The following is a 20,988-nucleotide window of genomic DNA, read 5'->3' as shown; positions in this document are numbered from 1 at the left end:
AAGTTAAATACAATATATGATATAATGAACTCTCTATTGAATGCCATATGAACAATCTTCTGGAGGGCGTTTACTCAGCAATAATAAGTAGCCGGACAGCTACTTCAGCATTGGCTCTTTTGCACACAGAGCCCTCCAGTAGAGTCAGACAATGCGGGGGCAGGAAGACTTACCACATGGGCAATCATGGTGCAGCTTTATTTTAAAGCACACAACGATTGGCCTTTTTTTTTCTTCTTAATAATAAATTATTCTCTGCTGGGGCTCCCGTTGTGAGCGCGAAGATACAGACTGAAGAAGTCTGTGATGACAGCTGAGTTGTGTACCGTGCATCCATAACACTGCAGTAAAGTAAGTTGTCTGCAGCCACAGTAGTTATTTTTTTATTAATAATAATAATAATACCAGCATTTGTAAAGTGCGCAGCCACCTCAGGCAAGGTGTCCCGGCGCTGGGGGCCGTCATGAAGATTAAGCGAGCTATTGCCCAGAGTCACAAGGTGCTGGGTTAACCTGCCGCCGGCGCCGGGGATCGAACTGTGAGCCCCGTGTTACGGAGTCAGCCGCCCTGGCCGTTGCACCACACCTCTTTCGTAGCTATAGCTGAGACAGATCCTTGAGTCAAAAGAGCATGTGGAGGGGCATCATGAGAAATGCTTTTGAAATTAACATATTCAGATGTTCAACATTAACAAGAGGTTTAAAGTTGTTCTAGGTTCGGGGTTTTTTGGCAACGAGAAGCTCAACTCCCCCAGTGTTTGCTTTGCTCACTCAGTGAAAGTCAAAGGGGACTTATACGTCTCACCACTTTCTAACATCACCAGCCACCACTGAGCCCCTCTCCCAAGTGTTCACCATTTGCCCTTCAAAGGCGGCTTCTCCTTTGAAGCTCGCCTTTTGGGCTAACACATGTGTGGTTTCTTGTCAAGGAGGGGTAACACCTCTATCCTGTGCAGGCTTCTATTATCTCCTTTCCTGAGAGTCACTTGCATGTCTATCCAGGAGGGCAGAAAGCTGTTCAAGGGACAGCTGTCTTTATGCAACAGTGGACAGGCTCAGGGGATTTAGGGCAACAAAGTAGCAAAGTTGTACATTGCAGTAAGTTACATTAATTGCGACTTAAGTATCGAGTCGGGCTTAATATAACAAGTTGTTCGATACATTACACTATCAACTTCAGTAGTACCAGTCTGAAGTTTGGAAGGCTGTTGTGGCAGCTCTGCACTTGCCAATGGGGCTACTAGTCTTTAACACAGTAAAAATGACAACTGCAGGTTTTTACTGTTGGTACATGTAAAATACATGTTCCACTTTTTAATACAAAGCACCCTGAGTTTGAGCTTGCTAGGCCTTCCTTAGGAGGTGGCATACATATATTAAAAAGGGAGGACTTGGCTTTGCCATTACTTTAAATGGTAAAGTCTGGGTAGCAGTTTTAAAACTGCCTTTCTAGTCTGCAGTGGCAGACTAGGAGCCATGTTTTTCTGTTGTCACACTGAGAGTAGCACAACCAGTGCTGCAGTCCCTGGGGTGACCCTCTAACTTATATGCCCTGGTTACAATATTCTAGGGACTTACAGGTAAGTTAGTTATGCCAATTGTGTGTAAGCCAATCAAACATACACATTTTAAGGTTACGGAATAGGCACTGAGGTCTGGTTAGCAGTCCTTAGTTTACTCTCGGAGTAAGATAAACTGTAGCATCAGTCCAAAACTTTAGGGGTGACTATACAAAAAGAGGCAGTTCCTTAAACTACTCATAAGCCACATCCATTAAAAACTTAAATATACATGTTGGTGGGATCAAAGGTGGAGAGAGTATTGTCCTTCTGAGGGCAGAACATTTTTATTGAGCCATGAACCATCCTACACACCTTTTTTCAGATTTTCTTCTTCTCCTGACATAAGGCTAGTAGGGTTTAAGCAAATTAGTATGAGAAAATTACACTGAGACCAAGATTCTGAATGGATTTGTTCATCGCAACGCTTGAAATTTGCAAAATCTCAGGCTTTCTGGCAGCAAAAAAATCAAATTTTTGACATGCTCACAAAACAGCTTTTGCGAGGCACACCTATTCTAATATAGAATGGATGATGTAAGGAGCATACCCTTCATATTTGTGAGTTGCAAAGCTATGTATCAAAGCTTTGTTACCGTAACTGCTGTTGTAAAACAGTCAAATGTTGCTGCCAACTCATTTAGGGTTCTAACAAATTCATAAAGTAGAAGCAGTCACCATGGGACTGCTTCCACTTAGTCAATGCTGGAGGGCGGCCTTGGGGGGAGCAAGCCGTGGTCGAAAGGACCACTGCAGGCTTGCCCAGCTTTCATCCTTTTCATGCAAACTTTTTATTTTAAAGCAGGCCTTGTCCATTTAAGGGGCAAGTGCTGCTTTAAGAAAAAAGTTCAGATGCAAGGAATGCAAACAGTGACAGAGGTATAACTGGCCTCCATTTCTGCATCTGCAAGCATTCACACGGGGCATCAAAAAACACCTCCTGCTCATTAGTATCAATCAGGCAGGAGGTTTAATGATCTTCTGGAAATTCATGTTTTGCAATTAGACTCAATAGTGCATCAGTTTTATCGCAAAATGAAGCCCTTGTCACAAACCACTTGGTGTTCAAAAATATAAATTCATTTCTGACCAGGCTTAGTACGTCGGACTCGAGTTCCTTAGTTTTTCCCTAGATAAGTAAAACACCATAAGGAAATGGCCAACGTTCTCGTACTGGCTGCCTGCACATGCATATCGCATACTCTGAAAGACTGGGTGCAAGAAGTGTTTACAATGGTATCAAGTAACCAAACCCCGAAACCTTCACTTCTTCCCCATCCCTCTTCAAAGGACTACACAGGGGTGAATGGCCTCTGCTTCTATGTGGTTTGTACTCTCAGCATTGTCTTTATGCAGGAGATGCCCTGCTGCCTGCTACCCTCTGCCCTTATCTGGACAAAGCCCATAAATGCTGGGAGGCCTCTGCCATCAGGGTGTACAAATGGGGCAACAAGTTGGGCAAACTTCTGCACTGGCTAGCTATCAAGGAGTGGGCATCGAGGGTAGTACCCAGTATCCTAGGTCCGGACAGTACACAGACCACATCGGGGCAGGAGGTGTCGGCCACATTTGCAAACTACTATAGATCCCTCTAAGCTGTGAGACTGAGCCCCCCATGCGAGGAGGAAAAACCTCTTATTGCGGATATCCCCCTACCAACTTTGACCCCGGCTGAAAGAGGCCCTTGAACAACCCCAGACAGTGGAAGAGCTCAGCAATGCCCTCACGGACCTTTAATCGAGGCAAAACCCGGGGCTCAGACGGATACACTATAGAATTCTACTTCAGGTTACGTACTCCCCTCTTGCCCCCTCTCTTAGATATGCTCCTCGAGGTAATCAAGTGGGGCCACCTCTCGCCAGACATCGACTTAGCTACTATTGCGGTCCTGTGAAAGTCATGCAAGCCCCCAGACCAGTGCACCTTGTACCGGTCCATCTCTCTTATGGACGCCGAAGTAAAAATATACGCTAAATAGCTGATGCAACACCTGACCCACGTGTTGGGCCACCTGGCCCACCCAGACCAATGTGGACCCATCCCCCTGCCAAGGAACTAGACACTGCATCCTTAGAGTTCACCTTACCCTGGCCAGATTCCATGAACTACACTCCGCAACGGCACTGATGCTCTTGGATTTTGAGAAGGTATTGGATTCCCTACGCTGGACCTTTCTCTAGGAGGTGTCGACCAAAATCGGCTGGGGCACTTTGAGCCTACGTCCATACCTTGTGCTGGTGGAAGGTGTACCCTCTCCCAGATTTCCTATTTACCGAGGCACCAGGCAAGGATGTCCCCTGTCAGCCCTTATTTTTGCCCTAGCCATGAAACCCCTCACCTCATTGAGACGCTGTGATGCCCAGGTTTAGGGGGTTGACTACTGGAGGACAGAATATCCCTCTATTACAATGAGGTTCTTCTGTTTGTGGCCCGTCCAGCTGAAACAGGAGCCTACCTTCATTCTATCCGTGACGCCTTCAGGGACACAACAGGTCTGCCAATGAACTGGCCCAAGTCTCTGCTGATCCCTCTTAGCGGCGACAACGCTGACGAGACCTGACACGCAGTCCTGCCGATATGGCATCTAAGCTTTCGCTACCTAGGGATTTACATGACATAGGAGCTGGACCTGGCCCTCAACCTTAGTCCCCCTACCTGGGCCGTTCAGGCAGACCTAAACAAATGGATCAAACTTCCACTTAATGGGCTTGGCAGAGTGGACCCGTATAAAATGATGGTCCTCCCACGCCTCCTTTACATCCTATGGAATTTTCCCTTTCCCGACCAATGGTTCGGAGCCATGACCTTCCTATCGTGGAAACTCCTATGAGACAACAAACCCCCAGGATTTCCTTCAACAAATGTGTCTGTTCTGCATACAAGGGTGGCCTGGCAATGGCCAGAATCCGCCTCTATTGTTGGGCAGCACATACCGTTGTGGCAAATGACTGGAGGATGGGAGGACTTGGCCTTTAAACTACAGGTCTCCCTAATCGGTTACGACAATCTTATGGCCGTGTTCTATGGCACACTGACCCCTCGCTCGCGCCAAGAGATCACTAAAGTGGTCTTCCCGACTTGGAGTGCTGCAATGCGATGGGAGGGATGCAACCAGCGGGTGACACTAGAGACTCCACTGTGGAACAGCAGATGGCTGGACTAGGTGATGAGACTGGATTGGTTTAGGGGATAGAATAACATTGGCATCTCCCGACTAAGGGACATCTAGAAGGGCGACCACATGAAGTCTCCCTCCACAAATAACAGTTCTTTTGTTACCTCAAACTCTTCCACACACTCTCGGGATAAAAGTAAGCACTGGCTGGACCGCCCTGATTACAACCTCCTGGAGGTCAGGCTCCTTATAGGTCCATTAATTAAAGGGGGTATATCTGAGGTATACAGGGCCTTGGTCTTCTCACTCCCCCTGTACACTATCACCCTTGAGGGAGCATTAGGAGGGATGGTTGGGCCCGTTGGAGAAGGTGGAGTGGAGAGAAGCACACCTAAGCGCCCGTGGAGAGCTCTGAGGCTTCCCGACCCTGCCTGCGCTTGATGTGGGAGAATTCTGGGGATTTCTACCACATAATCTGGAAGTGTCCCATTATCCACAAATGCTGGATGCCTATTTTTGTGACTTTGTCTGAGGTACTGGACCAGAACATCGCAGAATCCCTCAAGGTCACGTTGCTGTGTCTGGTGGAGGGCCTGGGGTGGGGGGCCAGAAGGGCCCACACGCTGGTGGGCCTGGGAACACTTCTGGCAAAATAGAAGTGGCCAAATACTGGAAGTTACCAGTGGCTCCAATATTGAGGAAGTGGAGGGCGGGCATGGACCGCTACGCAAAGTTGGAGGAGCCAATATACCGGGACTGAGGATGCCCCAAGAAACACTCTGAGATATGGGGGACATGGTGGTCTTATTATGCATTAAACACCAGGTCTTTGGGGTGTGGCCTAACTATCCAGCATGGCGGACATGCTTTAGGTCGGCTCCGTCCAGCCCTTCTTTTATCCTGCATTGATCCTGCCCCTCTGGCCATGATATCCCCCGCTTAATGTGTCTGGCGGCTGGGAGACATGGCGATGCAGACTGAGGGCACTGGCTGACCCGAGTTACATCCTGGGGCGGCGGTTTGGCAGTGAACTGGCCTGAGGGCGGTGCTGAGACCGCGGCCTCGAGTAAGACGTTGCCGGCGGTCTTTGAGCCTTCAAGCTCCTGATCCACGCACACAAAGCACTGCACAACACCGGACCCACCTACCTCAACAACCGACTCAGCTTCCACACCCCCACCCGAAGCCTCCGCTCAGCCAACCTCGCCCTCGCCACAGTCCCTCGCATCCGAAAAACCACCGCCGGTGGCAGATCCTTCTCCTACCTCGCCGCCAAGACCTGGAACACTCTCCCCACCATCCTACGACAGACCCAGGACCTGCTGGCCTTCAGAAGACTCCTCAAGACCTGGCTCTTCGACCAGTAGCACCACCACCCCCCCCCCCCCCCTTCCCAGCGCCTTGAGACCCTCTCGGGTATGTAGCACGCTTTACAAATGCAGTGATTGATTTAATGATTGAGGGGGCGGAGCTATTGTGGCTGGCTCGATCTCCCCGGGGCCGTCGAGCGGGATCCCCTCTGCCGCTGGAGCGGGTCCCCGATCGTGCTTGGGTGTCCCCGTGGAGCAAACGAAGCCCCCCCGCTGACCGGCGGTCTATCGGGCCGCAGGGGGAGAGAGATGCCGCTTGCAGAGGCACTAGCAGCAGTCGCCGCCATTTTGGGCCGCCCGGCCGAGGAGTACCCGGCCCACTGGTGATCCTGTGGTTGTCGGGTTGGGACCCGTGTCCGGTCTGAGGGCGTTTGACGCTGGCAGGGGTTGGCGGTGCGGTCATTTAGGGTACCTGCTATACCGGAGGCCTTCCCTGGATTGCTGTTGGGTCCCGCTGGCACCTGGTGGACTGCGGCTTGGAGTCGCAATTTGGTAGACTTTGGGGCTGCGGCGGCGGGCCCGCCCCTGGGTGGACGCGGGCGGGGTCTCGCTCGTCCACTGAGAACCCCCGGCGCTTCCCGGTCTGCTCAGGACCGTTACTCCATGTTCAGCAGCCGGATTGGGCTTCGGAGAGGGCCTGCCTGATGCGTGGTGAGTGGTCGCGTCACCCGCTGGGGCTGTGAGACGTAGTGCGGAGGCCTGGTGTCAGAGGGCTGCCTCCTCCTTGTGGGCCTGGGTCCGGCTGAGGCGCTTTCTCGGGGCATCTGCCTTCCTTTCCCTCCACTGCCCCCCCCAGATCTGTGTGGGGGTTCGGCGGTGCTATCGGACCTCGTGGGGGGTGCGAAATGCGGACTGTGGCCCATTGAATGTTCTGGGCTCCCCTGGGTGGCCCTGAAGTTCGTATCTATGGATTTGTAGGGCTTACTGGAGGACCTGCGGGGACTGATGGAACATGTCGCACGCCTTCCATTGGCGCTGAGGACCTACAGTGATGGGCTTGGGTTGTACTTATTGACGCCCTTGATGTCAGGTGCCCTGCTGGGTATCGAGATTTGCCTGCCTGGAGGCCACTGTCAAGTGGGGCGGAACTGAGCTGTTTGGCGCCCAGGGGTACGAGAAAATCGGAGAGTGCACCTGAGAGGCCACCTCGGCAGCAGGACCGGCTGCGCGGCCGCTGCCTGACAGTAGTACCACCCTTGTCTCCCATATACTGCCCTGCTGCCCGGGGTGAAAGCTACTGCACTCGGATAGCATGTTTGCGATCGTATGGCGGCCTTTTGAACTCTAACGGGAAATAAACACAGAGCATTATTGGACGGAAGAGACGGTGCGGCTGCGCCCACACTCGCCGCCCGGGACTCTGAATCGTCCTCGAGTGGAGCGCTATGAAATTTGCCTGGGGTCAGGGGGAAGGGGTCCAGACGCTCCAGGTCCAGAAAGCGGTCCATGTCCGGCGATGTCCCACCACGTGTGGGATCTGCCTCGGGTCGAGATGCACCAGCTGACTGATTGCTTTTTGTGATTCTGTAACTATCTGGCACATGCATCAATATAGGATTTTGCGAGTCCTTAATAGCGAATATTAAGGATTCGCTATTAAGAACCTCGCAAACTCCTATGCATGTAGGAATCGCAATATTAATTGCGATTCCTACACATTCCTTATTTGCGACTCACAATAGCGAGTCGCAAATAAGGATTAGCTTCCCATTCATTCCTATGGGCCTACAGGCCCATAGGAATGAATAGGAAATTGCGAGCGCTATTTTCTAGTACCAGTAGGTACTCGCAAATAGCTCCCGCAATTTCAAGGGTGCAAGGGTGTCAACATGACACCCTTTTGCACCCCTGAAATGATGTGTGCACACATGTTGCACACACACATGCCCTAAGGGCATGTGTGTGCGCAACATGAAACTTTGAAAAAAGCATAAAAGTGCTTTTTTCAAAGTTTTAGCAAATCACCAAGAAGTCCTACTTCATGGTAATTTGCTCCCGCAATTAGCGAAATCGCTATTATTTTCACAATCATGCATAGCATTTAAGGAATCTCAATTTGAGATTCCTTAAATGCTATCGCAATTTAAGGAATCGCTATCTAGAGATTCCTTATATTGCGAGTTTTGCATTTGGGATGATGCATCCCAAATGCAAAAATACCGGTCGCAAAGGGGCAGATTCTGAGAATCTGCCCGTTTGCGACCGGTATTTAGCTTGATGCATGTGCCCATATGATTCTTACGGGGGGTAGAATTGGCCAGAGGGACCCGAAGAGGGCCGGTATTTCTGTTGGATATTTCCGAGCAGGGATAGGGGCCAGAGGACAATGGGCTGTAGTTTGCGGATCCATTGACAGGTGAGGGGTGGTGCCTCCTGTTGGGGTCTGCCTGCTATGCCCGCCGCGACAGATACTTCACTGTTCTTGAGGTATAAGGTGGGGGGCGGGGAGTTGGTTGGGTTGTTCAGGGGAATGGTTGTTGATGTGTTAATCGCACTGCTCAATTGCATGTCGGGGCCTGGCTACACTGCATGCTCTGGGCCACCAGAGTTCGTTATGTTTATGATGTCTATAGATGGCCTCCACAGAGGGTAGATGGTTGGACTCCATGGGGTCCCTTCGCATACTGAGCTGGAATGTTAGAGGGGCGCTGGATAAAATTAAGCGCGGAGCAATCCTCAAGTAGGCTAAGCGTGCCGGCGCCAACATCTTGATGCTGCAGGAGACACATCTTCTGGGGTCAAAAGCACTATGTTTTCAGCGCTTCGGATATGTACAAGTGTTTCATGCAGGCTTTGTGAGGGGATCCCGGGGAGTTGCAGTATTGATTCACAGACGAGTTCCATATATTCACAACAGGACGTGGGGTGATGCACAGGGCAGATACCTTTTTCTACAGGGCACGGTGAGGGGCGAGTCCATGATACTGGGTAGTGTTTGTGCTCCGCCACCGCTGTCTTGGGGATTTGTAGAGAAACTTGTGACTGTGTGGACGGATATTCCAGTGGGCCTGGCAGTGGTGGGTGGGGATTGGAACGACGTATTTGATGTTGTCGTTGATCGTTGGAGGCCCGGCGGGGCCCTGGCGGTTCGCCACCCTACCAAGCTTAATTCCCTAGTAGTGGGCCAGGATTGGGACGACCCATGGGACCCATGGCGTAGGCTGCATGGCGGGACGCAGGGGTTCACCTATGTCTCAGCAGTTCATGACTCCTTTTCTCATACTGATTATATCTTTTTCTCCCGGGGAGATGCTGGCAGGGTGGCGGAGGCAGATATTCTTCCTCGGGGGCTATCTGATCATTCGCCGGTGAACATTACCCTGCGTGCTGGACTGGCACGTGGACCTTTCCGGTGGGGCCTCTTCACATGGAATCTCCAAAACGAGGAGTACAGGGAACATATGGAGGACGCCATCGATCAGTATTTACTGCATAATGTGGGGTCGATACCGACGGCGGATTCTTTGTGGGAGGCGATGAAGCCCACCCTTCGCGGGGTAGACGTCTCCTTCTGCGTGGCGGCGCGTACGGTCCGTAGGGAATCTCGTCTTCGGGCGGAAGCTAAAATTCTGGATCTGGAAGCACGCAGTGGCGACGAAGGAGGGCAGCTGGTACGCCGCCAGCTATTGCTGGCGCAACAAGACTATTCGTCCCTCTTGCTAGATGAAGCCCGCCAGGCATGGCTGGCAACCCGGAGCAGAATATACCAATGGGGGGGGACAAGTCAAGCAAACTCCTCCATAAATTGTGCCAGGGAGCTACGGGCTCCCTGACCTTCCCGGGTGTCGTAGATTAGATGGAATACCGATCGGACCCGTTGGCCATCGCCGAAAGTTTTGCGGCATACTATGCAGACCTCTATGCTCCTAGGGAATGTCTGCCGTCAGAGGTTATTGGCCGTTTTTTAGATGATCTCTCACCCAGGGCTCTGACTGACTAGGTTAGTGCGGAACTGGACCGTCCATTCTCGGAGGATGCGCTGGGCGCTGCCCTCCAAGAGTTGCGGTCCGGCAAGGCGCCGGGTCCTAATGGCTTCCCGAATTAGTTTTTGAAACTGTACTTTTTACAGCTTGGTCCTCATTATCGTAATGTGGTGGAGGAGGCCAGGGAGCTTGGTCGTCTACCCAGGGACTGGCAGCACGCAGAGGTTGTGGTTTTTCACAAACCGGGCAGACCTCCCGAGCACCATGCATCCTACCGTCCCATTTATTTTCTCAACATCGAGGCCAAGGTTCTGGTCAAGGCGCAGGCTAATCGTCTCCGTCCTCATATCTCGTCTATAGTTCATTCGAACCAAGCCGGGTTTATGCCCCAGCAGGCGACCCGCCATAATATCCGTAGAGCGCACACAGCGATTGCGGCAGCCGGGAGTTTGGGGGTACCCGTAGCTTTATTGCTTGCCGATATGGATCGTGCCCTTGATTCATTGAGCTAGGAGTATCTCTTCGCACTTCTACGCAGATTAAACTTAGGACCTCGCCTCCTGTTCTATTTGACTCTACTGTATACGGATAGGACGGCGTCTGTGCGCGTGGCGGGTTCTGTCTCATCGGTCTTCCCTATTGGTCGGGGCACGAGGCAAGGGTGCCCCCTCTCACCATATTTGTTCGCCTTGGCGATGGAGCAGCTAGCCGCATGAGTACGTATCGATGCGCAAGTAGCTGGTCTCGAATGGGCTGAGGGACTGTCGGATTGCATAGCTCTATATGCGGACGATGTCCTGTTCTTTCTTACTCCGCTGGACAGGACTGGCCCGCGTCTGCTGCGCATCATGCAGGTGTTCGGAGAGACTGCTGGCCTCTTTATGAACAAGCGGAAGTCTACTTTGTGGGTCTTGAGCAGTGGGGCTGATCCTGGCACCTGGGCTTCCGCGGGACAGGTGGTGCACGAGGGGCCTGAAATATCTGGGTGTGTTCCTTTCTGATTTACGGTCGACAGCCTGGGATAGGAACCTAGCGCCGGTGTGGAGCAGGGTGCGCGAAGATATCAAAATTTGGTCCCACATGCCCATGTCTATATATGGTCATTCTTTCAAATGGTCTCTCTTCCTCGTCTGCTATACCAGCTACGAAATCATCCATATCCTATATCTTAGGGATGGTTCCGCCAGATCAATGCGGCCCTGAGCCACTTTTTATGGGGTGGGGGGGGGTCACCAGGGTGGCTCTCCGTACTTGCTTCCAATCCACATATTGTGGGGGGCTTGCGACCTCTGACATTCTTTCAATCAATCAATCAATACATTTATAAAGCGTGCTACTCACCCGTGAGGGTCTCAAGGCGCTGAAGGGAGGGGGGGCCGCTACTGCTCGAATAGTCAGGTCTTGAGGTGTTTCCTGAAGGTGAGATGGTCCTGGGTCAGTCGTAGGTGTGCGGGGAGGGAGTTCCATGTCTTGGCGGCCAGGTAGGAGAATGATCTTCCTCCAGTGGTGGTTCTGCGAATCCGTTGGACGGTGGCAAGGGCGAGGCTGGCGGAGCGGAGCTGGCGGGTAGGAGTGTAGAACGAGAGGCGGTCGTTGAGGTATTCGGGGCCCATGTCGTGGAGTGCTTTGTGTACGTGGGTGAGGAGCCTGAATGTGATCCTCTTGCTGACGGGGAGCCAGTGCAGGTTTCTCAGGTGGGCAGATATGTGGCTGTGGCGAGGGATGTCGAGGATGAGTCGTGCGGAGGCGTTCTGTATGCGCTGAAGACGTTTCTGAAGTTTGGCTGTGGTTCCTGCGTAAAGGGCGTTCCCGTAGTCCAGTCGGCTGTTGACGAGGGCCTGGGTGACCGTCTTTCTGGTTTCGGTGGGGATCCATCGGAAGATCTTTCGGAGCAGGTGCAGGGTGTTGAAGCATGAGGATGAGATGGCATTGACTTGTTTGGTCATCGTGAGGGATTCGTATTATATGGCCTCGCACTTGCTGGTCCTTAATGAATGGTGGTATGGGGATAGGGCGGATCCGGCATATGTAGTGGAGCGACGGTTGATGGGCAATCACTCGCTACACACGCTCCTCTATTCTGCGCCCCTGCGGCGTTCTTTACCAAGTGTGACACAGTTGGTGTTCCAGGTATGGTGGCAGGCGTTGCGGAGGATGGGTTGGTGAAACCGCCAGACTAGGGACACGCCGCTATGGCAAAATGGCGTCTGCCGCAGTTGGTGGCCTTGCCTGGGTTCCGGGATTGGGATGCGATCGGGATCTCTACCCTGGGTGATGTAATGTGGGGGTCGTGAAATCGTTCCAGGGCCTTCAGAAGGACTTTCAGATGCCGCATACACAATTTGAAAAATATTTTCAATTTCGGCATGCTCTCTCCCCTAGCTTGGTGGGACTGGAGGAGTTGGCGGACTTTAGCCCGGTGGAGGCGAAAGTTTTCATGGGGGACCTGCAAGACCACAAAATATCAAAAATTTACCAATCCCTGGTTAGGCACTGTTCCACGTCTTCGTCTTCGTGGGGCATGGGAGGACGACGTGGGCTCACTTGAGGAGGAGGAGGACTGGACGGAGGCCCTCGCCTCCCCTCGCGGGGCGGCTATAGCTAGGAGCCTTCGACTCATCCAGTTTAAATTACCTCCATAGGGTCTATTTTACAAGAGTCAGGCTATACAGGCCAGGCGTGGTGGCTTGCCCGGAGTGCCTTCGCTGCCTGCATGAGGAGGGCACTCTGCTACATACCATATGGGGTTGCCCTGCGCTAGCTTGATTTTGGCGGGGTGTGCTGACATGCCTTTCAGAGTTTCTGGGTTGGGATCTCCCTCTTTCCCTAGGCTAGTGCTCCTGCATGTTATGGATGACATCGGTGGTAATATCTACAAACGACACCTCATGCTTCTAGGCTTTACCCTGGCCAAGCGTGACATAGCTAGAGCCTGGAAGGCGACAGCTGCACCCTCCGTCTGGGTGTGGAAGGCAGGACTGGATTTTTGCATGGGCCTAGAGGCCCCTGTTTTTATTGCAAGGGGGTGCCCGCATAAACATTATAAGATCTGGAAGCGCTGGGCAGATTATAGGGGATTGGAACTGGAGCCTGTAACAGCGCAGGGATCGCATAGGTTGTAGTCTCCTCCTCCCCTCACTGGGGGGGGGGGTCCGTACTATATATGTACCGGGTGGCATAGTGTTCTCATCACAGTGAGTGTAGGAATGTTGCTCCGACTCCGTATGTTGTTTTTGCAAGGTTGACAGTGCGATGGGGTGGGGGCGGGGGGTGGTGTATGTTATTTGTTAGGGTTTGATTTATTTTATATGCATGCCCTTACATTCCTCTTCTTCTTAATTCAATGAGAAAAATGTCGAAGTCATAATATTGTATATTGATACTATGGAAGCCTCTGGGTTACGCTCCTTTTGCATTTGACAAATAAATAGGTTTAAAAAAAAAATAAAACACCAGGTCTATGTGTATCCGCGGTGGGTTGAATGTGGGTGTTGTCCTAGAATGTAAATGCAATCCCCGGAGCGGATCTGCAATGTTCTGCGCCCTAAATAAAGCCAATAAAGAGTTGCTTTAAAAAATATAAAGATCAGGACAGCATATGATTCAACAAGCAAAACCACACGTGAGCACACCCTGTACGTTTAATGCATGCAAGTAAACTGTATTCCCAATATGTATCCTGACTTTCATTTAGAGAGTGCTCCAGTGATAACAGGTGAATGGTGCCTTCCAGTAGTATCTAAAGAGACATCTTTAGAATAGTTCAAATCACTTTTTGGTTTAATTATATAGTATTCATCTTTTTGTTTCTTTTAACAGGAACCCGGTGCTTCAAAATTCATTTATTTTGCAAGAGGGAGGGACAGGAATCTGGTGTGGGGGAAGTTCAAGTTTTAATATGAAACCCTCAAAGCACACTAAACATTCCGGGCTGAACTCAAAAAAGTTGGACATTTACACCCATAAATGTGCTTCTACTCAGAAGTCTAAATGTGGCACTTTAAGGTATTCCAAAACATTCCCAGTATAAGGCTAGGAAAGCTGTTTTATGAGCCAGTTTCAAGGCATACTCCTGAGAAAGTCATGTGACAATTCTGATAGTTACTATGTTATCCCAATGTGGCGCTGGTGGCACAGTACAACTCTGCATTTTGGGAAACCAACCAGCTGTGCAGATCTTATTATTTGGGGGGAAAAGTTTTCACCAGGTAGAGAAACTCCTTTACTTACTCCCCCACAAAGTTTGGGGATAGTCAGTTTATCTTGCCTCTCAAGAAGGAGAATTACTCCAGACTTTTGCTGGATAAAATTCTCAAATTTAAATTTGGACCACTCCCCCCCCCACCCTTTGTGTGGGGCTTACTGCTGCATGATTGTACATAGAGGAGGTGTACCTTCACACAAAAGTACAACACATTATGCCAATCAGGTACTCTCTTTGAATACATGACAAGCATTAAGGGAGCCATTTTCGTCTCTAAACCTAGGTTCATGGTCATTCATGGTCATGTGACTCGGTTCCAAGCAGATTTGTCTCAAAACTACGCTTTTAGTACTTTGTGGAGGAGCCATCAAAGCCAATTCTTTAATCTTAAACAAGTCATTTGTTAATTTATGATGTATGGACGCTCAGAAGTGGCAACAGGGTGCTACGTATATAGAGGCAAGCCCACAGCATGAAACAAGTCCATTATATGTCTTTCTCCATCATGCTATTAATTTTTATGAATTTACCAACTGCTCAATTACTTTTTAAAATCTAAATATGCTATGGACAGAGTCACCAAAATAAAACAGCCTGCCTTTATGTGTCAATAACTGAGTAAGTATTTAGTAAATATAAAAGAACGGTAAAACTGAAATAATGTAAGAAATCTACTGAATTCCTGCTTTTTCTTAAAAAAGGAAAATGGTACTCACCCTGTAAGCATTTATTCATGGCATTTAGTACTGTAGATTCACATGTTCTGCATACTCATTCCATCTAGTGTTGGGGGCAAATGTGTGCAAATTGTTTTTCTTCAAAGAAGTGTTTTGAGTCACGAGGTATAGTAACTCCTCCTATTTCAAGTAATGCTCATGGGCATCAGCTTGACTGTTACGTTGTCTTTTCCTGCACAGTGGTTGAGGTTTAAATGGAGCAAAGGAGAGACAAAGGAAGATGGCCATCTGCAACAACCTGAGGCTTCTGGGGAGGAAGGATGAGCGCATGTGAATCTACAGCACTACATGCCACGAACAGATCCTTACAAGGTAAGTAACATTTTCTTTTCGCGGCATGTGTAGCTTTAAATCCAAATGCTCTGTTTAGACTGTAAAGCAGCTCTCACCTAAGCGATAGCTAGCCGATAGGATGCAGCAGAAGACTGGCAAGTATACAAGGAGCACCCTGGCCAACATTAGCTTGTTGGAAAGCTAACACAATCCCATAGTAATGGTTGGTGAAAGTGTGTGGGGTAGACTAAGTAGCTATCTTACATGTCAGCTATAGGGATGGAGCCTAGAAAAACCAAGGATGCCCCCTTTTTGTGTAAAGAGTGAGGAATGGATGGGGAAAGCAATTGCCTCTTGGCTTTGGAGTAACAGGTTTTAGATGCATTTGACCAATTACCGGGCTATACCCGCTTTGGAGAGAAAACTGCTTTTGCGTAGTTTTAAGAAAGAGACCTTAAGCTGTTGTGTTTAGCAGAAGGGTTTTGGCCTATCATTGTAACACATGAAGGCCCTCTTAATGTCTAGTGTGTGAAGTGCCCTCTTGGCTGTGGTATTTGAGTGTGGCAAGAATGCCTGGTGTTCGATGGTTTGATTAAAATGTAAAGAAGATACTACCTGGATTTGTCCACAGGACAATCCGGTCATTGTGCACCTGAAGAAAGAGTTCCTCTAGGGTGAGAGCTTGAAGCCCACTGACTCGCCTGAGAGAGGTTATGGCCACCTTCCAAAAGAGGAACTGCAGTGAGCACGAATGGAGGTGATTCAAAATGAGGGACCATGATTCGTGTGAGAAGAATGTTGAGGTTCTATACAGGGGAAGGGAGTACACTTGGTGGAATAATCTGCTTAAGTCCTTCCATGAAGGCCTTGATGACAGGGATCCTGAACAGTGAAGTGTGTTCCCTATTCTGAAGCCAGGCAGCTACTGTGTAAAGATCCACTCACAAATTCCTCATGTAGGTGGAGGTGGAACAACATTCTGCATTTTTCAAATTCTGTCAAATAACGAAGGTTAATAGGATAACAAAACCAAATATAATGACTAAGCACTTGACGAAAAACAGAGGTAACTTAACTTAAATTCGCTGTAAATGGACTTGTGTACATTAAACATAGTCAACCAAACCAGACTGCGTTACACAATCCAGTCCTGAAAAATGTAATTAGTAACATTAAAATCAGGCTTCCTCTTGTACTTGTGCCATACAGAAAAAAGATTTCCAATAAGCATACTGCAATAGTAAATCAAAGTTCATGAAAAAATAGGCAGGCAGTCTAGATATTCCAGTTCAAAGGCAATATCCTTGAGGATGGAGATTTAGACAGCGCTGAAGAGCGGCTGAATTTGCGATGCCTCGTGAGGAACACTGTGTCTTTGAGATGCCACCTGGTAAAATCCACTGGGTGGTGTGAGAACCCCAGGTGGTGTGCTTACTGAGCCATGGCCTGATGAAGCGCACAGGCCAGCACGAAGCAATGTGCTCCGGCGCAACAGCTCAAGATATAACCATTGGCAGTTACGCACGAGGCATGCAAGGGAGCGTGAGAGAACCGTGCGATATTGTGAGTCAACATTTTTTAATTAGAGATCTGGGAATGCATAGGAGAATCAAACTGTGGAGCGGTTAAGCCACAATTAATAAGGTTATCAAAATATGCTCTCAAGTAATCCACGAAAGCATGCAGATACAGAGCCAGCCACAGAGGAGTCGAGCGCACAAGTTTTTCGCTGATACGTAGGGCAAAAAAAATGCTAAGCGCAGAGTCTATGATAAGACCAGTAAATACTCTTCTAAGCGAAGTGGCACGCAAAATCCCTCACCACTTGAATGAATAATAGTTGTTTTAAGGTGCTCTTGCCTAGTCATTGCTACTGTCAAAATCCACCCACAAAGCCCTCGTGTAGGTTCAAATCTTCTTTATATAGAGAAACTCATCCACACAGCTGTGCATTTTCAGGTCTGGGTCAACCGACATAGACTGGAACTTCCAAGTCAGATCATCACTTACCTGGAATGTCTACAACATTCTATTACAATACAGTGCACATGTAGATATTTAATGAAAGAGTTACCACAAACTGCATCTAAATTAAGTCCGATAGAAATGTAGGCAAGGCATGACATTTGCAAATGAAGATGGTAGCAGACTAGGTCTTGGATTGTCAGCTTGAGAGGTATGTGTTTGTGGAGACAGTAGTGGACAAATCTTTTCTATTTGACCGCTCAGCAGGCCCGCACTGTGGGCCTGTGGGCTTCCTTGAGAATGGGCATACACTCAGGATGCAGATTGAGGTAGTCAAACTCTAGGACTTCAGGTGCCAAATCGCGAGATTAAACTGCCTGGGGTTCAGGTGCCTGACTGTGCCCTGATTTTGGGTGAGAAGGACTAGCCGGTTGGGCAGCTTCTCGTTGGGAACTAAGGACAGGAGGAGAAAGTGGTAAACCAGGGTTGCCGGGCCTATATAGAAGCTACCAGGATGAGAGCGAGGACGGTTTGTCGAAGCCTCCAAACTATGAATGGAAGGAGTAGGAGAGGCGGAAAGGCATAAGCAAATATCCTTAACCAGATTATCTACAGTGCATTGCCCATGGACCAAGGGTGTGGGAACCTGGAGGTGAAGCTTGGGTATTTCGCGTTTTTGGTAGTAGCGAAGAGGTCTACGTTAGGTCGAGAAAAGGCCAGATATGCAACAGATTATTGCTGTTCTACCACTACCCAGAGCAGTGGGTGCTAGCCCAAATCAACACAAGATCTTCCCACTGACCATCCGCTTGTGAGCATTGTGCAGCTAGACACTGTTGCAATGGACGCATGTGTACTCTGGAATGGGGAACTATGGCAATACAGGAGGTCATCATGCTGAGGCGGCACAAGACTGTCCGTTATTTAGCGAGCTAGCTGAAAAGTGGGGAGTAACGACTGCTTAGTTGGGATAAGCTTTTCCGGTGACTGAGCTAAGGACTGCCCCAACAAGGGCTAAACCTGAAAGGGCTGAAGATGGGACTTTACTGTGTTGAAGTTGAATTCTAAATTGTGCAATATTTCTATGGTGGTCTGGGTATGAGCCAAGCACGGTTATTCGTTTGCATCCTTGATCGGCCAGTCGTCCAAGTAAAGGAAAAGGTGTATGCTGGTCCTTCTGAGATGGGCGGCTACCACGGCAAGATACTTTGTGAACACCCTGGGGTTGACCCCAAAGATTGCCACTTTGAATTGAAAATGCTGGACACTTACCACGAACCGGCGATGTGAAAGGTGGATCGGGATGTGAAAGTAGGCGTCCTTCAGGTCAAGCGCGGTCATGAAGTTGCCTTGAGGTAGTAGAGGAAGAACATCCTGGAGCGTGACCATGTGGAAGTGCTGTGACAGGATGTATTCGTTGAGGGGCCTGAGGTAGAGTATAGGCCAGAGTGACACGTCCCTCTTGGGAATAAATAAGTACAGGGCAGTACCTTTGCCGCGTTGATGTGGCGACACAGGCTCTATGACCCCTCACAAATGAGAGCCTCTACTTCCTCCTGAAAGAGGCGCTGATGTTCTTGGGGGGCGGTGAGGTATCTTGGAAAGGTATGTTTGGTTGGGTTGGATCGGAGGTGATCGCTTTCCACTATGCAAGAAACCCTGCAGTCTACCCCTGACAGGTGTAGTGTGAATGGGGTAACGGAAGAATTAGTCACTGTTTGGCAGAGGCACCTCTCTTAGCCACACTGGCTTTTCCCCTGCCCCTGGAGTGGTTACCCCTGTAGCCCCCCCTTGAAGAGACCCGTGAAGGGAGTCTGCTGTGGCCTCCGATAGGAGGTAGTGGCTTACGAGGAGGCGGTCTTGGCACCCCCGCTATACTGGGACCTCCGAAAGGAACCCCGGGGAGAAGGCGTCTGGGGAGCCCCCATTGCCTTAGCCGTATCTGTGTCCTTTTTTTTAGCCTTTTGATCATCTTGTCAACCTGTGATCTGAAGAGCTGCTCCCCATCGAAGATCAGGTTGAGCAGATACTGCTGTATTTTCTGACTTGAAGCAAGAGACAAGCAGCCAGGCATGGTGCCGAATAAGCACTCTGGAGTTGATACCCTTTGCTGCAAGGCACACCGAATGAAGGTTTTCAAGATGATCTTCCTCTAAGAAACAAGCTCATACCAGATTTCCTTACTGTTTCAGGAGATGTTGGAGGAGCTCCTCCATCTTGTCCCAGTGGGCCCGATTATAACTGGAGAATAGGCCAACAGAATTGGCAATGCACCAATGGATCACTGACTGAGCGGGGACCTGCTTACCAGGGCCAAGGGTCTTAGGGCAAGCTGATTGTATCGGTAGAGCAATGTCCTTTTGGAGTAGAATGTGAGGCAGGTGGAGCAGGAGGTCTCGTGCTCCGGGGACAGCGAGTATTGAAATGGATTTCTTTCCATCACATTTTCGAGGGAAAAGACGAAGTAGAAAGCCTTGAAAGGGGCAAGGGTCCTGAGGAGGGTGTCGAGTAGAACCATGGCACAGAGCTCAACCAAAGTCACGACGACACTGAAAGGTACTACAAGCACTTCTTATTTTCACCAATGGGAATGGAGAATCCTAAAGCAAACGACGACGAACACTGTGAGGTGTTGACCCAGAGTTCAGTGAAAACGCACCCAAATAACTGTAGAGAAAAATAATCTAACAATGAAGCTGATGCCAATGTGCATTACAAGTATTAGGCGTCACTATACCTCTTGACTTAAAAGACCTCTTAGAAGAAAAAAACTGTTGCACACAACTGAGACCAAAACTAGATGGAAGGAATATGCAGAGCATGTGTATCTACAGCTACACATGCCATGAACACATATTGTTTTACTATAAACTCTGTGTGGGTCTTAGGCTATCTATTAACTTGTTATTGTGGACTGTTGTTCTCTGCATCTAGAATATGGGCTTTTACAGTTGAAAGTGCCAATCACCTGGAAAGATCTGGCTCTCAATGCCTGACAGAGTGAATTCATTACTGCGAGGTGGATCAGATAAGCAAAGAATTAGACTAGTCCAGGGACATCACAAAGAAGTTGAGAGCGATAAGTGGGGGCACTGTTTGGGATAGCTCTAAGAACCTCGTCAGACACTTGTATCATCCCCCATTTTTGCAAGACAGGTAACTAGCTTTGGATCAGTTTGCAGTGATGGGCGAGTTTCAGGCTAATTTGCGCTATGCATTAGTGAGTAAGATGAAGAATCTGCTGAGAGAAGCAGACATATTGATAGGGGAGTACAAGCAGGCTAATGCAGTAGCTTGTTCTGCTCATAAATTGAGTGTTGACAAGGGATTTGTTAGTGTGGAGGAACAGGTGACTGCAGATTCTCTTTATACTGAGTGTCTTATTCAGGTCACTCTTATAGTTGAGGTAAGGAAAGATTCTAACTGCACACGGTTTATAAAAAGAATGGGCTTTGGGAGAGGGTGTCTGGATGGTGCATGGGAAGGTTGAGAAGGCAGATGAGGCTTGAAGATAGATTATTTCAATCTTTACAAAGTTGAGCTGTGGGAAGTGCCATCTCTTGTCAAACTGAAATGAGACAGTCTGAGATTCTGGATTAAAGGAGGGGTGTGAGGCAGGGTTTGGTAGGTGTGTGTGGGGGGTAAGCTCTGAATGCATTATAAAGGGCCCACAGTGGATATTTGTTTTACACTGATGGGCAGATGGATCAGCCTATGGTCTATTAACCATATTAACTGATTAACATTACTGTATTTACTTATTGTGAACCTATGTAACAAGCAAAAGTTACTCTAAACCTACTGTGTGCTGTAAAGTACTGTCCCAAGGCTAATATTATCAAC

At 49.2% G+C, this 20,988-nt stretch overlaps 1 protein-coding gene across 6 annotated transcripts in view; it reads right to left on the bottom strand.

Moving 5' to 3' along the window:
- MTMR1 (myotubularin related protein 1) overlaps positions 1-20,988 on the bottom strand; it is a 533,995-nt gene that overhangs the window by 409,067 nt on the left and 103,940 nt on the right. The window lies entirely within an intron of this gene.

This window comes from Triturus cristatus, chromosome 5_2 (genome assembly GCF_964204655.1).
Source record: "Triturus cristatus chromosome 5_2, aTriCri1.1, whole genome shotgun sequence".
Classification (NCBI taxonomy): Eukaryota; Metazoa; Chordata; class Amphibia; order Caudata; family Salamandridae; genus Triturus; species Triturus cristatus.
The sequence above is the reverse complement of the archived record's forward strand: the minus strand, read 5'-3'. Positions and strand labels throughout refer to the sequence as shown.